The following is a 14,172-nucleotide window of genomic DNA, read 5'->3' on the forward strand; positions in this document are numbered from 1 at the left end:
ATGGCCGGCCTTGTCCAAATCAAAATTCAACTTCTTGATGGCCCAAAAAGCATTGTGTTCAAGCTCCATTGGCAAGTGACAGCTTTCCCAAACACAAGACGATATGGCTCATTCCGATGGGAGTCTTATATGCAGTCCTATAAGCCAATAATACATCATTGAGCTTGGCAGCCCAATCTTTCCTTGTACTATTCACCACATTCTTTAGGATGTGCTTCATTTCTCTGTTGCTTATTTCTACTTGACCAGAAGTTTGAGGATGATATGGTGTAGAGACTCGGTGGGTGATGTTGTACTTCTTCATGAGTGCTTCAAATATCTTGTTGCAGTATGGCTGCCTCATCACGAATGACTTGAGTACCAAACCTTAAAATATTGTCCTCAGAACTTCAGCACCACCTTATGATCATTGGTTTTGGTGGCTATGGCTTCCACCCATTTAGACAAATAATCAACAACAACAAGTATGTAGGTATATCCAAAGGAAGATGGGAATGGTCCCATGAAATCAATACCCCATACATCAAGAGTTCCACAAAGAGTATGTTCTTCAATGGCATTTCGTTCCTGCGGCTTATGTTTCCATCCTTTGACACCTGTCACACTTAACACAAAAATTAAATGTGTCTTTGAATAGAGTAGGCCAAAAGAAACCTGATTGCAAAATTTGAAATGCTGTTTTCTTAGCTCCAAAGTGACATCCACAAGCCAATTCGTGTCTATGCCTAAGGATGCTTTCTTGTTCTTCTTATGGAACACATCTTCTAATGAGTTGATGTGGGCAATGCTTGAATAAGAAAGGTTCATCCCAGACATAATGTTTCACCATGGAAAAGAACTTCTTTTTGGCCTGATAAGTTAGATCATTTCTAAGAACACCACAAGCAAGATAATTAACAAAATCAGCATACCATGGCTCTTTGACTTGGGCAACATATAGTTGTTCATCCGGGAAAGTCTCATTCAAGGGTAGTACAGCTTCTCCTTGCTCTTCAACCACAATTCTGCTCAAGGTCAGCCACCAAATTTTCACATCTCTTCTTGTCTCGAATCTCCAAATCGAACTCTTGCAAGAAGAGAATCCATCGATCAAGCGTGATTTGGCATCCTTCTTAGTGAGCAAGTATTTAAGAGCAGCATGGTCAGAATAAACAATTACTTTAGAACCAACAAGATAAGAACGAAATTTTTCTAAAGCAAAACCACAGCAAGCAACTCCTTCTCTGTTGTGGAGTAATTGAGTTGGGCATCATTCAAGGTCCGGCTCGCATAATGAATCACATGGGGAAGCTTGTTCTTCAATTCCCTTGCTTGAAACAACATGGCCTAGCAAAATTCCTTGTCTTACCATGAAGTGACACTTCTCCCAATTCAAAATCAGATCTGTTTCTTGATATCTTTTAAGCACTAGAGACAAGTGGTGAAGACAATCATCAAAAGATGATCCAAAAACTGAAAAATCATCCATAAATACCTCCATGAATCGTTCCACCACATCAGAAAAGATTGCCATCATGCATCTTCGGAAAGTTCTGGAGCATTGCACAAACCAAATGGCATCCTTCTATAAGAAAACGTACCAAATGGGCACGTGAACGTGATTTTCTCCTGGTCTTCCGAAGCAATGGGAATTTGGTTATAACCTGAAAATCCATCAAGAAAATAGTAGTAAGCATGGCCAGATAAACGGTCAAGCATTTGATCAATAAAAGGCAAGGGAAAATGATATTTTCTTGTGGATGTGTTCAACTTCCTGTAATCAATGCAAACTCTCTAACTGGTGATAGTTTGTGTTGGAACTAGCTCATTCTTCTCATTCTTTACAACGGTGATTCTGGACTTCTTTGGAACAACTTGCACAGGACTCACCCACTTAGAATCTGAAATTGGGTAGATGATCCCCACATCAAGTAGCTTTAAAACTTCAGCCCTAACCACCTCTTTCATATTGGGATTTAGCCTCCTTTGTGCACCACGAGATGGTTTGCTGTCTTCTTCCATTAAAATTCGGTGCATGCACATGCTTGGATTAATTCCTTTCATGTCTGCTATGGTCCATCCAAGGGCTGTTTTATGCTCTTTCAGAACTTCAATTAAGCTGTCCTCTTCATATGAGGTGAGGTAACAATGGAAGAAGATTGGGTAGAGGTTTAAGTTCTAGCTTTGGTGGGGTAACAATGGATGGCTCCAGTTTTGTGGAGGATGGTCCAAGAGGCTCAAGTGGTGGCCTAAAGGATGGTGGGTATGGCTGAAACACTTCTAAGGCAACCATCACTTCTTGGAACTCTGATTCATAGTGATCTTCCTCTTCTTGTGTTAGGACTGCTACTAGAGCATCATTAGACTTTTTATGCACAATTTTAGAAGAAACCTCATGATCCACAACATCAATTGAAAAACAAGTATCAAGAGTGATAGAAGGTTGAGAGAGAACATCAAACACTTTAAATTCAACAGTTTCACCCAAAACGAGAGGGTGCCATCTTTCACTTTGATAACTATGTCTGCAGTGGCCATGAATGGTCGCCCGAGGAGAATGGGATCAACACGGTCTCCATATGGGTTATCCTCCATATCCATCACTACAAAATCAGCCGGAAGAATGAGTGTATTAACTTGAACTAAAATATCTTCTACAATACCTTTTGGATATTTGATAGAATGATCAGCTACTTCAAGACGAATTGAGGTTTTCTTTATCCCTTCTAAGCCAAGCTCCTGATAAACTGAATATGGCATTACATTGATGCTTGCTCCCAAGTCCAACATGGCTCTTCCAACCATCTTATCTCCGATGTTAATGGGAATGTCAAAGCTGCAGGATCTTCTAGTTTTGGTGAAAGCTTCCTTTGCAACACAGCACTCACATTATTGTTGAGCTTTACTTCTTCACTTGGAGCAAAATTGAGCTTGTGAGTCATCAAGTGCTTGATGAACTTTCCATATGCAGGAATCTGTTTAACAACATCAAGCAAGGGCAAATTGATATTAACTTCACTCAAAATATCATAAATCTCTTTAAAAGCCTTATCTTGATTTGCTTTCTTCAAACGGCCTGAAATGGAATCGGTGGAATATATGGAGGCGGTGGGATGTATCTATCTTGATGAAGATGTGATGGCACAAATTTTGTCATCTCTTTTATGCAATTGAAAATGGATTGGGTTCCTGAGAATCAGATTTGGCCTTAGGAGCAGATTGGGACGTTTTGGGTTGTTCTGCTTCCACAGCTGTGGTTTCCTCTTCATCTTCATCCTCTACAACCACAACATCATTTGATAGATCAGAACCAACTTTGTTATCAACAATATTACCTGATCTGAGCACATGAATGGCCTTGGCTTCTTGGTTTTGGATTGATCACGGTTTGGCTTGGCCATTTCCCGAGTTCTCTTTGAGCTATTTCAGTAGCTATCTGGCCAAATTGGACTTCCAACTTGGAGATGGCAGCTTGTGTAGTTTGCTGGAAATTGGATTGGTTGATTGCTATTTGCTTCACTATATCCTCCAACGATGATGATTGTTGTGGCCTTTGGAGTGAAGGGGGATTCACTTGATTCTGTGTATTCCTCCATGAAAAGTTTGGATGATTCCTCCAAACTGGATTATAACTTTGAGAATATGGATGATTTATTGGACCTCGGTTGTAGGAATTCACCAACTTAGCTTGCTCTTGCACAAATTCTGGATATGCAGCCCCAAGGGGACAAGAAATGGTAGGATGATCATGAGTTTCCCAGATGCTACACACTTCCTTCGAAGGGTTTCTTGAGTTCAATGCAAGGAGGGCATCTAGCTTTTGTTCCAATTTGGAAATCTGCACACTGGAAGAATCATTAGAACCACCAGCAATACGTTTACCTCATGTATCGGTGTGTTGGGTCTCCATTGCTATCTCCTCAAAGAGTTCATATGTTTCTTCGGGAGTCTTAGTCTTATAAGAACCACCTGCAGAATTAGTGACAATATTATGGCTAGAGGGGGTTAGTCCTTTATAAAACATATGCATCTGAAGCTTCAATGGAATCCCATGATGAGGACATTGATTGAGCAGCCAATTGAATCTCTCCCATGCTTCACAAAATGACTCATCATCTTGTTGTGCAAATAGTAAGATCTTGTCCCTAAGCATGTCAGTTTTTTTGCGTAGGAATGGCTCCCCAAGTCATGAGTGAACCAGTCTTCAATGAAATCAACCAATATTTCGCCTTATCTTTCAAAGTGTGAGGAAACACTCTCATTCGAAGTTGATCTTCCATCACACCTGTCAAGGGAAAAGAGCTCACAGCATTAAAAATATCCTTTATATGGGTTAATGGATCTTCATTAGGTAAACCACAAATGGAAGGCAACATATTAAGATGAGAAGATTTAAGCTCATAGTTTCAAGCTGCGGTGGGCAGCAAGATGCTTGAAGGGGATGCTGGAATTGTTGGGATATCAAGGTCTCCCATGAACTCATTGGCAGCCACCTCTTCTTCTTCTTCTTGGTCTGAACTTGATTCCGAATTTGAAGGTGAAGAACCTAGGAGGTCAGTGTGGATAGCAAGACCTTCAAGTGTGGTAATGGCTTCCTCTTTCGCAGTTGCCAACTCTCTTTCTAGACAATTCTGAATTTCAGAGATCACCCGGTTTGGTTGCAAAGATGGTCCTATGTTCAAAGATCTCGAACGTTGGAATGAAGACCTCACTTGTTCAAGTAAGGGATTTCTAGACATAAACTACCTGAAACAGAAAATAACTTGAGTTAATTAGTACTACTTAAAGAATAGGGTAACCTTGGACACATAACCAGGGAAGAACTTTCATTCAGTCCCCGGCAATGGCACCAAAATTTGTTGTTAAAATGTTAACTAGCAATTGTACGGGCCAATTTGTAATACAGCAAGACAAGTACGAGCTCGTACCACGAGGACTGAGAAGTTAAAATTAGTTATGTACTTAGATTACCAAATTCAAGAAAGTAGGAGGTTAAGTCTAAAATAAAATTTAAAGCAAGAGTGATTGTAATTGTTGAACAAATGAGGCAAAACGAAATTTCAAACAAAAGCAAAGTGAGCGAATGTAACAAAGAGTATTTTTGTGGGCTGGAAAACAGATTGGGAGACTAGGGCATTCGATTCACCATAACAATTCAATTATGGGTTATAAGGAGTCAAGTGACAAGTCTAATTCGGATTCAAAGATTGATTCTAGCTAAAGTATGATTAGGCCATGGTGTCTGGTCCTGACCTTGTGTCCCTAATTCCCAAACTTGATCATTTGTTGTCTAACCTAAATTAAGCATTAGGAACTCATTAAGCATAGAAGAACAATTTAAACAACCAAGCATGTATCTAATCCCTGTTGTCGAATGTCCATACATACTTTTCTTATTCATAGTTCAATTCGAATCAAACCATGGTGTCTACTCTTGATTCAAACCAAGATAGCCAATATACAAGTTCTAATGGTGATCAATTATCCAAACAAGCATATTAACTGATAAGCATAATGAATAAGAACATGAATCATGAATCAAACTTGAAACTCAAAACATCAACTTATAAACCCAGAATATTCATGTTAGGTTACATCGAAGTCTTAGTTATGAATTTAGCTACTCATAATGGAAATGAAACTTAAACAAAAATGAGAAAACATAATGAATGCAATAAGAGTGGAAAAACCCATTTCAAAGTTACTTGTGGTGTCCAAGACTTCTCCAAGTGCTTCTCCACGTCTAATGGTGCTCCAAGAGCTTCCTCACATCTAGAGTATGGAAACTAAAGAGGTGATTTGAGATGAGTTTGGGTGAGTGGTGATGGCAGTAGAGAAAGAGGAAATTCGTAGGGAAATGGAAGGAAGGCTTGTTGGAGCTGTTTTGGTGATTTGGGACTGAATAGAGTGTTTGGGGAAGGATGGGAGTGTTAGAGGATGGCTGAAGTGAATTTTAGGCTGAATGGAGTGACTCTGTCTTGAATGAGTGTACATCTTTCTATTTATAGAGAGCAATTTCGTACTCCCCTTTGGCTGGTGAAGCACACCCATTCCTAGCTGTTCCCAATTGCCTGAGCTGCCCATTAGGTTCCCATGCTGCTTTGTCTCCCATGTTGGCTGATTTGATATGTAGCCCATGCCTCTAGGAATGTCAGCTGCCCATGCCTTATGAGTTTCCATGCTGTCTTGTCTCCCATGTGTGGCTGATTTGATGTGAATTTTGATGGGCCCACGGATTGGGGTCCATTTCATCAATTGATACATTTGAATAGTCCATTCTGAAGTTCAGACTCTCATCTTTCCAACCACATATTATTTGGGCCAACCCAAGTTAGGGAAAAGATGGTAAGGCCGAAATGAGTTGCTAACTCAGTCTGCCCGTGTTTGCACCATTTTGCATCTTTTCTTATCCAAAGGAACCATTCTACCTAAGGCCCAATGAACTGAATGATAAACAGAAAAGGGATTAAAAGCACAAGTTTGACTCAGTAACATAACCAAATCATAAGCTAGAAAGGTACAAAATGATATGCAACTGTGAACTGATCAAAATCGGACAATTCAAGTTCGTAGGAAGTTCGTTCTGAAATGGAGCGGTTGGGGTGTTGCATAGTTTTAACCATTGGATTCCACTGAAAACGAACCAAATGACTCCTCCCACCATATTATATTGTTCCCCAAGTTTTGGACTCAATCCTATATCTATTGGTCCTTGAAATTGGAAAATTAAGGTTCGGACACAGTTCGTTTTGGAATGGAGTGGTTGGTGTATTCCACAGTTCTAGACATTGGATTTCACTCAAAACACACAAAATGACTCCTCCCAATATATTATGATGTTCCCCAAGTTTCGACTCAATCCGATACCGATTGGTCCATGAAATCGGATAATTCAGGTTCATAGGAAGTTCGTTCTGAAATGGACTAGTTGGTGTATTCCATAGTTCTAAAGACGGGATTTCACTGAAACTCCACCACATGACTCCTCCCACCATATTATGATATTCCCCAAGTTTTGGACTCAATCCAATATCGATTGGTCCATCAAATCTGACAATTCAGGTTAGTAGAAATTTGTTCTGAAATGGAGTGGTTGGTGTATTGCATAGTTTTAGCCATTGGATTCCACTCAAAACCACCAAAATGACTCCTCCCACCATATTATGATGTTCCCCAAGTTTTGGACTCAATCCGATAACGATTGGTCCATGAAATCGGACAATTCAGGGTCGTAGGAAGTTCGTTTAGAAAAGGAGGGGTTGGTATATTGCACAGTTTTAGCCATTGGATTCCACTCAAAACCACCAAAATGACTCCTCCCACCATATTATGATGTTACCCAAGTTTTGGACTCAATCCGATATCGATTGGTCAATGAAATAGGACAATTCAGTTCGTAGGAAGTCCGTTTTGAAATGGAGTGGTTGGTGCATTGCATAGTTTTAGCCATTGGATTCCACTAAAAACCAACTTACAGACTCCTCCCACCATTTTATGATGTTCCCCAAGTTTTGGACTCAATCCGATATCGATTGGTCCATGAAATCGGACAATTCAGGTTCGTAGGAAGTTCAATCTGAAATGGAAGGGTTGGTGTATTCCGTAGTTCGAGAGATTGGATTTGATTGAAAACCCACCAAATGACTCCTTCCACCATATTATGATATTCCCCAAGTTTTAGACTCAATCCGATATCGATTGGTCCATGAAATCGGACAATTCAGGTTCGTAGGAAGTTCGTTCGGAAATGAGTGGTTGGTGTATTCCATAGTTTTAGCCATTGGATTCCACTCAAAACAAACCAAATGACTCCTCCCACCGCATTGTGATGTTCCCAAGTTTTGGACTCAATCCGATATCGATTGGTCCATGAATCGGACAATTGAGGTCGTAGGAAGTTCATTACGAAAAGGAGGTTGGTATATTGCATAGTTTAGCCATTGGATTCCTCACTCAAACCACCAAAATGACTCCCCACCATATTATGATCTTCCCAAGTTTTGGACTCAATCCGATATCGATTGGTCCATGAAATAGGACAATTGAGTTCGTAGGAAGTAAATGGAGTGGTTGGTGCATTGCATAGTTTTAGCCATTGGATTCCTCAAAACCACCAAAATGACTCCTCCCACCATATTATGATGTTCCCCAAGTTTTGGACTCAATCGATATCGATTGGTCCATGAAATGACAATCGAATCAGAGGAAGTTCGTTACGAAAAGGAGGGGTTGGTATATTGCGTAGTTTTAGCCATTGGATTCCACTCAAAACCACCAAAATGACTCCTCCCACCATATTATGATGTTACCCAAGTTTTGGACTCAATCCGATATCGATTGGTCACGAAATAAGACAATTCAAAGAGGAAGTCCTGAAATGGAGTGGTTGGTGCATTTCATAGTTTTAGCCATTGGATTCCACTAAAAACCAACCTACAGACTCCTCCCACCATTTTATGATGTTCCCCAAGTTTTGGACTCAATCGATATCGATTGGACCATGAAATCGGACAATTCAGGTTCGTAGGAAGTTCAATCTGAAGTGGAATGATTGGTGTATTCGTAGTTCGAGAGATTGGATTTCACTGTAAACCCACCAAATGACTCCTTCCACCATATTATGATATTCCCCAAGTTTTAGGCTCAATCCGATATCGATTGGTCCATGAAATCGGACAATTCAGTTCGTAGGAAGTTCGTTCGGAAATGAGTGGTTGGTGTATTCCATAGTTTTAGCCATTGGATTCCACTCAAAATGAACCAAATGACTCCTCCCACCGCATTGTGATGTTCCCCAAGTTTTGGACTCAATCCGATGTTTATTGGTCCATTAAATCGGACAATTGTTCGTAGGAAGTTCGATCTGAAATAGAGTAGTTGGTGTATTCCGTAGTTCGAGAGATTGATTTCACTGAAAACCCACCAAATGACTCCTCCTACCATATTATTATATTCCCAGTTTTGGACTCAATCCGATATCGATTGGTCCATGAAATCGACAATTCGGTTCGTAGGAAGTTTGTTAAATGGAGTGGTTGGGGTATTGCATAGTTATAGCGATTGGATTCCACTCAAAACGAACAAAATCCTCCCACCATATTATGTTGTTCCCCAAATTTTGGACTCAATCTGATATCGATTGGTCCTTGAAATCGTAAAATTCAGGTTCGTTACTGAAATGGAGTGGTTGGTGTATTGTTGTGTTCCTTTCAAGTGCCAGTATATTGTTAGTATAATGGTACATGTAAGGGTGTCGAACCACAGGGACCGATTAGACATCTAGAAATTACTAGTTTTGAAAGAACCATAACTAAAAGTGAAAGTGACAAATTGAGGGTAGTTTGTGTTGTAAATGAAAAATAACTTAAAATGCAAGAAGAATGTACCAGCGAATGAGATATTGATGTAAGAAGAATAGGGATGAGACCAGGGATTTCGAGTTCACCATTGCAAAACCAATTCCATGTTTATAAAGTTAAACCGTATTTAACTACCAACCTGTTTCCAAAGTTCGTTTTACATATATATGATCAGCCATATGATGTGTGGTTTTGATAAAATTTTCCTAATCTGCAACCTAATTGGGATGTTCAACTTTGGTTCCAGGTTAAGAGTCATTAACATGCAAGAAAACGTTAAAGAACCAAGAAAACACACGCAGGATGTTTGCATAGCATTCTCTTCCCTCATTCACATGTCTACCAAGATTAAGCATGATGTTTACAATAACCTTGACTAGATAATCTGTAGGCAACCTAATGGTTATCAAACATTAAAATTGACAAACAAATATAACAATAGATTCGGTGAATGAAACAAGAAACAGATTGATGAACAGAATACTTTAACTTAGAAACATAGATCAATGTTGCAAGGCTACATCAAAATCCTAGCTATGAATTTAGTTACACATCATGTTCAAAAAGATTAAAACGAAAATAAACAACATGAGTGAAAATAAATTCATGAGGGGAAACCCTTGAACTAATTCGATCTTGAACTTCTCCAAGAAACACCTCCTGCAATGAGTCTTGATGGTGGAAATATATGGGCGGCTAGGGTTTAAGTGGCTAAAAGGCAAGTTTTATGGGGTAAAAGAGGCTGCCAGATATTCCAAAGATATCCTAATAAATCAGACTTTATTTTGCACGGTTTTGCCTTATTTAGCACCTCAAAATCAGGCTAGAAATCCCCATTGCTTTCCCATTCTGCTCTTAGTCTTCAAACAAGCCAGGTTCGCCTTGGATTCTTTATTTGGACTTCAAAACAGGTCACAAAACTTGTTTCCACGTTTGAATAAGGACCAGCCCCAAAAATGGAATGTTTTCATTTCTTTTGCCTTCAACTTGATCCTAAAGTAGATGCAACTGCATACTAACACAAAATAGGGTAAAACGCAACATGTTTAACTCAAAAACATCACAAATAAACTAGAAATGGATGGTATAAATGTATAAATATATGAGTTATCATGTATTCCATAGTTCTAGACATTGGATTTCAGTCAAAACACACCAAATGACTCCTCCCACTATATTATGATGTTCCCCAAGTTTTCAACTCAATCCGATATCGATTGGTCCATGAAATCGGACAATTCAGGTTCGTTGGAAGTTCGTTATGAAATAGAGTGGTTGGTGTATTGCATAGTTTTAGCCATTGGATTCCACTCAAAAAGAACCAAATGACTCCTCCCACCATATTATATGTTCCCCAAGTTTTGGACTCAATCCGATATCGATTGGTTCATTAAATCAAACAATTCAGGTTCGTAGGATCTGAAATGGAGTTGCTGGTGTATTCAGTAGTTCTAGAGATTAGATTTTACTGAAAACCCACCAAATGACTCCTCCCATCATATTATGATATTTCCCAAGTTTTGAACTCAATCCGATATCGATTGGTCCATGAAATCGACAATTCAGGTTCGTAGGAAGTTCATTCTGAAATGGAGTTGTTGGTGTATTGCATAGTTTTAGCCATTCGATTCCACTCAAAACCAACCAAATGACTCCTCCCGCCACATTATGATGTTCCTCATATTTTGGACTCAATTCGATATCGATTGGTACATGAAATCGGACAATTCAGGTTAGCAGGAAGTTCGTTCCTAAACGGAGTGGTTGGTGTATTCCATAGTTCTAGACATTGGATTTCACTCAAAACACACCGAATAACTCCTCTCACTATATTATGATGTTCCCCAAGTTTTCGACTCAATGCGAAATCGATTGGCCCATGAAATCGGACAATTCAGGTTCGTAGGAAGTTCGTTCTGAAATGGAGTTGTTCGTGTATTCCATAGTTCTAGAGATTGGATTTCACTCAAAATCCACAAAATAACTCCTCCCGCCATATTATGATGTACCCCAAGTTTTGGACTCAATCCGATATCGATTGGTTCATCAAATCTGACAATTCAGGTTTGTAGGAAGTTCATTATGAAATGGAGTGGTTGGTATATTGCATAGTTTTGGCCATTGGATTCCACTCAAAACCAACTAAATGACTCCTCCCACCATATTATGATGTTCCCCAAGTTTTGGACTTTGTCCGACATCGATTGGTCCATGAAATCAGACAATTCAGGTTCGTAGGAAGTTCGTTCTGAAATGGAGTGGTTAGTGTATTGCATAGTTTTAGCCATTGGATTCCACTGAAAACCAACCAAATGACTCCTCCCACCAAATTATGATGTTCCCCAACTTTTGGACTCAATCTTATATCGATTGGTCCATGAAATCGGACAATTCAGGTTTGTAGGAAGTTCTTTCTAAAAAGTAGCGGCCGGTGTATTTCATAGTTTCAGATATTGGATTTCACTCAAAACCCACCAAACGACTCCTCCCACCATATTATGATGTTCCCCACGTTTTGGACTCAATCTGATATTGATTGGTCCACGAAATCGAACAATTCAGAGTTCGTAGGACGTTCGTTCTGAAATGGAGTGGTCGGTGTATTCCATAGTTCAAGACATTGGATTGCACTAAAAACACACCAAATAACTCCTCTCACTATATTATGATGTTCCCCAAGTTTTCGAACTCAATCCGATATCAATTGGCCCATGAAATCAGACGATTCAGGTTCGTAGGAAGTTCGTTATGAAATGGAGTGGTTGGTGTACTCCATAGTTCTAGAGATTGTATTTCACTGAAAACCCACCAAATGACTCCGCCCGCCATATTATGATGTTCCCCACGTGTTGGACTCAGTCTTATATTGATTGGTCCACGAAATCGAACAATTCATGTTCGTAGGAAGTTCGTTCTGAAATGGAGTGGTCGGTGTATTCCATAGTTCTAGACATTGGATTGCACTAAAAACACACCAAATAACTCCTCTCACTATATTATGATGTTCCCCAAGTTTTTGAACTCAATCCGATATCAATTGGTCCATGAAATCGGACATAATTCCAGTTCAGAGAAGTTCGCTCGAAATGGAGTGGTTGGTGCTCCATAGTTCTAGAGATTGTATTTCAAAACCCACCAAATGACTCTTCCACGCCATATTATGATGTTCCCCACGTTTTGGACTCAATCCGATATTGATTGGTCCATGAAATCGGACAATTCTTCGTAGGAAGTCCGCTCAAATGGAGTGGATGGTGTATTCCATAGTTCTAGACATTGATTTCACTCAAAACACTCCAAATGACTCCTCTCACTATATTATGATGTTCATCAAGCTTTTGGACTCAATCCGATATCGATTGGTCCATGAAATCGGACAATTCAGTTCGTAGGGAAGTTCGCTTAAATGGAGTGGTTGGTGTATTCCATAGTTCTAGACATATGATTTCACTCAAAACACACCAAAGGACTCCTCTAACCGTATTATGATGTTCCCTAAGTTTTGGACTCAATCCGATATCGATTTGTCCATGGAATCGGACAATCTAGTTCGTCGAAGTTCAATCAAATGGAGTGGTTGGTGTATTCAGTTCTAAAGATTAGATTTCACTAAAAACCACCAAATGACTCCTCCTACCATATTATGATATTCCCGACTTTTGGACTCAACCGATATCGATTGGTTCATGAAATCGACAATTCAGTTAGGAAGTTCGCTCAAATGGAGTGGTTGGTATACGCATAGGTTTAGCCATTGGATTCCACTCAAAACCAACCAAAGACTCCTCCCACCATATTATGATGTTCCCAAGTTTTGGACTCAATCCGATATATATTGGTCCATGAAATCGGACAATTCATGTTCAGAAAGTTTGTTCTCAAATGGAGTGGTTGGTGTACTGCATAGTTTTAGCCATTGGATTCCACTCAAAACAGACCAACTGACTCCTCCCACCATATTACGTTGTTCCCCAAGTTTTGGACTCAATCCGATATCGATTGGTCCTTGAAATCGGAAAATTGTGTTCGAAGCAGTACATTCTAAAATGGAGTGGTTGGTGTATTCCATAGTTCAAGACATTGGATTTCACCTCAAAACACACCAAATGACTCCTCCCACTATATTATAATGTTCCTCGAGTTTTCGACTCAATCCGATATCGATTGGTCCATTAAATCGGACAATTCAGTTCGTAGGAAGTTCGTCCTAAAATGGAGTAGTTGGTGTATTCCATAGTTCTAGCCATTGGATTCCACTCAAAACCGCCAAAATGACTCATCCCACCAAATTATGATGTTCCCCACGTTTTGGATTCAATTTGATATCGATTGGTCCATGAAATCGGACAATTCAGGTTCGTAGGAAGTTCGTTCTAAAAAGTAGCAGTCGGTATATTCCGTAGTTCTAGACAATGGATTTCTCTCAAAACCCACCAAATGACTCCTCCCACCATATTATGATGTTCCCCATGTTTTGGACTCAATCCAATATTGCTTGGTTCACGAAATCGAACAATTGACTCCCCCCGCCATATTATGATTTTCCCCAAGTTTTGGACTCAATCCGATATCGATTGGTCCATGAAATCTGACAATTCATGTTCGCAGGAAGTTCGTTCTGAAATGGAGTGGTTGGTGTATTGCATAGTTTTGGACATTGGATTCCACTCAAAACCAACCAAATGACTCCTCCCACCATATTATGATGTTCCCAAAGTCTTGGACTCAATCCCATATCGATTGGTCCATGAAATCAGACAATTCAGGTTCGTAGGAAGTTCGCTCTGAAAGGGAGTGGTTGGTGTATTGCATAGTTTTAACTATTGGATTCCAC

General features: G+C 39.7%; 1 non-coding gene and 1 pseudogene across 1 annotated transcript; one reads left to right on the top strand and one right to left on the bottom strand.

Annotated features, from left to right (window-relative positions):
• Positions 1-2,107: 2,107 nt before the first annotated feature.
• Positions 2,108-4,718, bottom strand: LOC103339139 (uncharacterized; annotated as a pseudogene).
• LOC148916511 (small nucleolar RNA R71) lies at positions 4,026-4,132 on the top strand. The gene has a single exon (XR_016128417.1). It is a non-coding gene; the product is annotated as a small nucleolar RNA R71 (small nucleolar RNA).
• Positions 4,719-14,172: the final 9,454 nt, after the last annotated feature.

The sequence above is a fragment of the Prunus mume genome, linkage group LG6, assembly GCF_029339155.1.
Source record: "Prunus mume cultivar Tortuosa linkage group LG6, ASM2933915v1, whole genome shotgun sequence".
Classification (NCBI taxonomy): Eukaryota; Viridiplantae; Streptophyta; class Magnoliopsida; order Rosales; family Rosaceae; genus Prunus; species Prunus mume.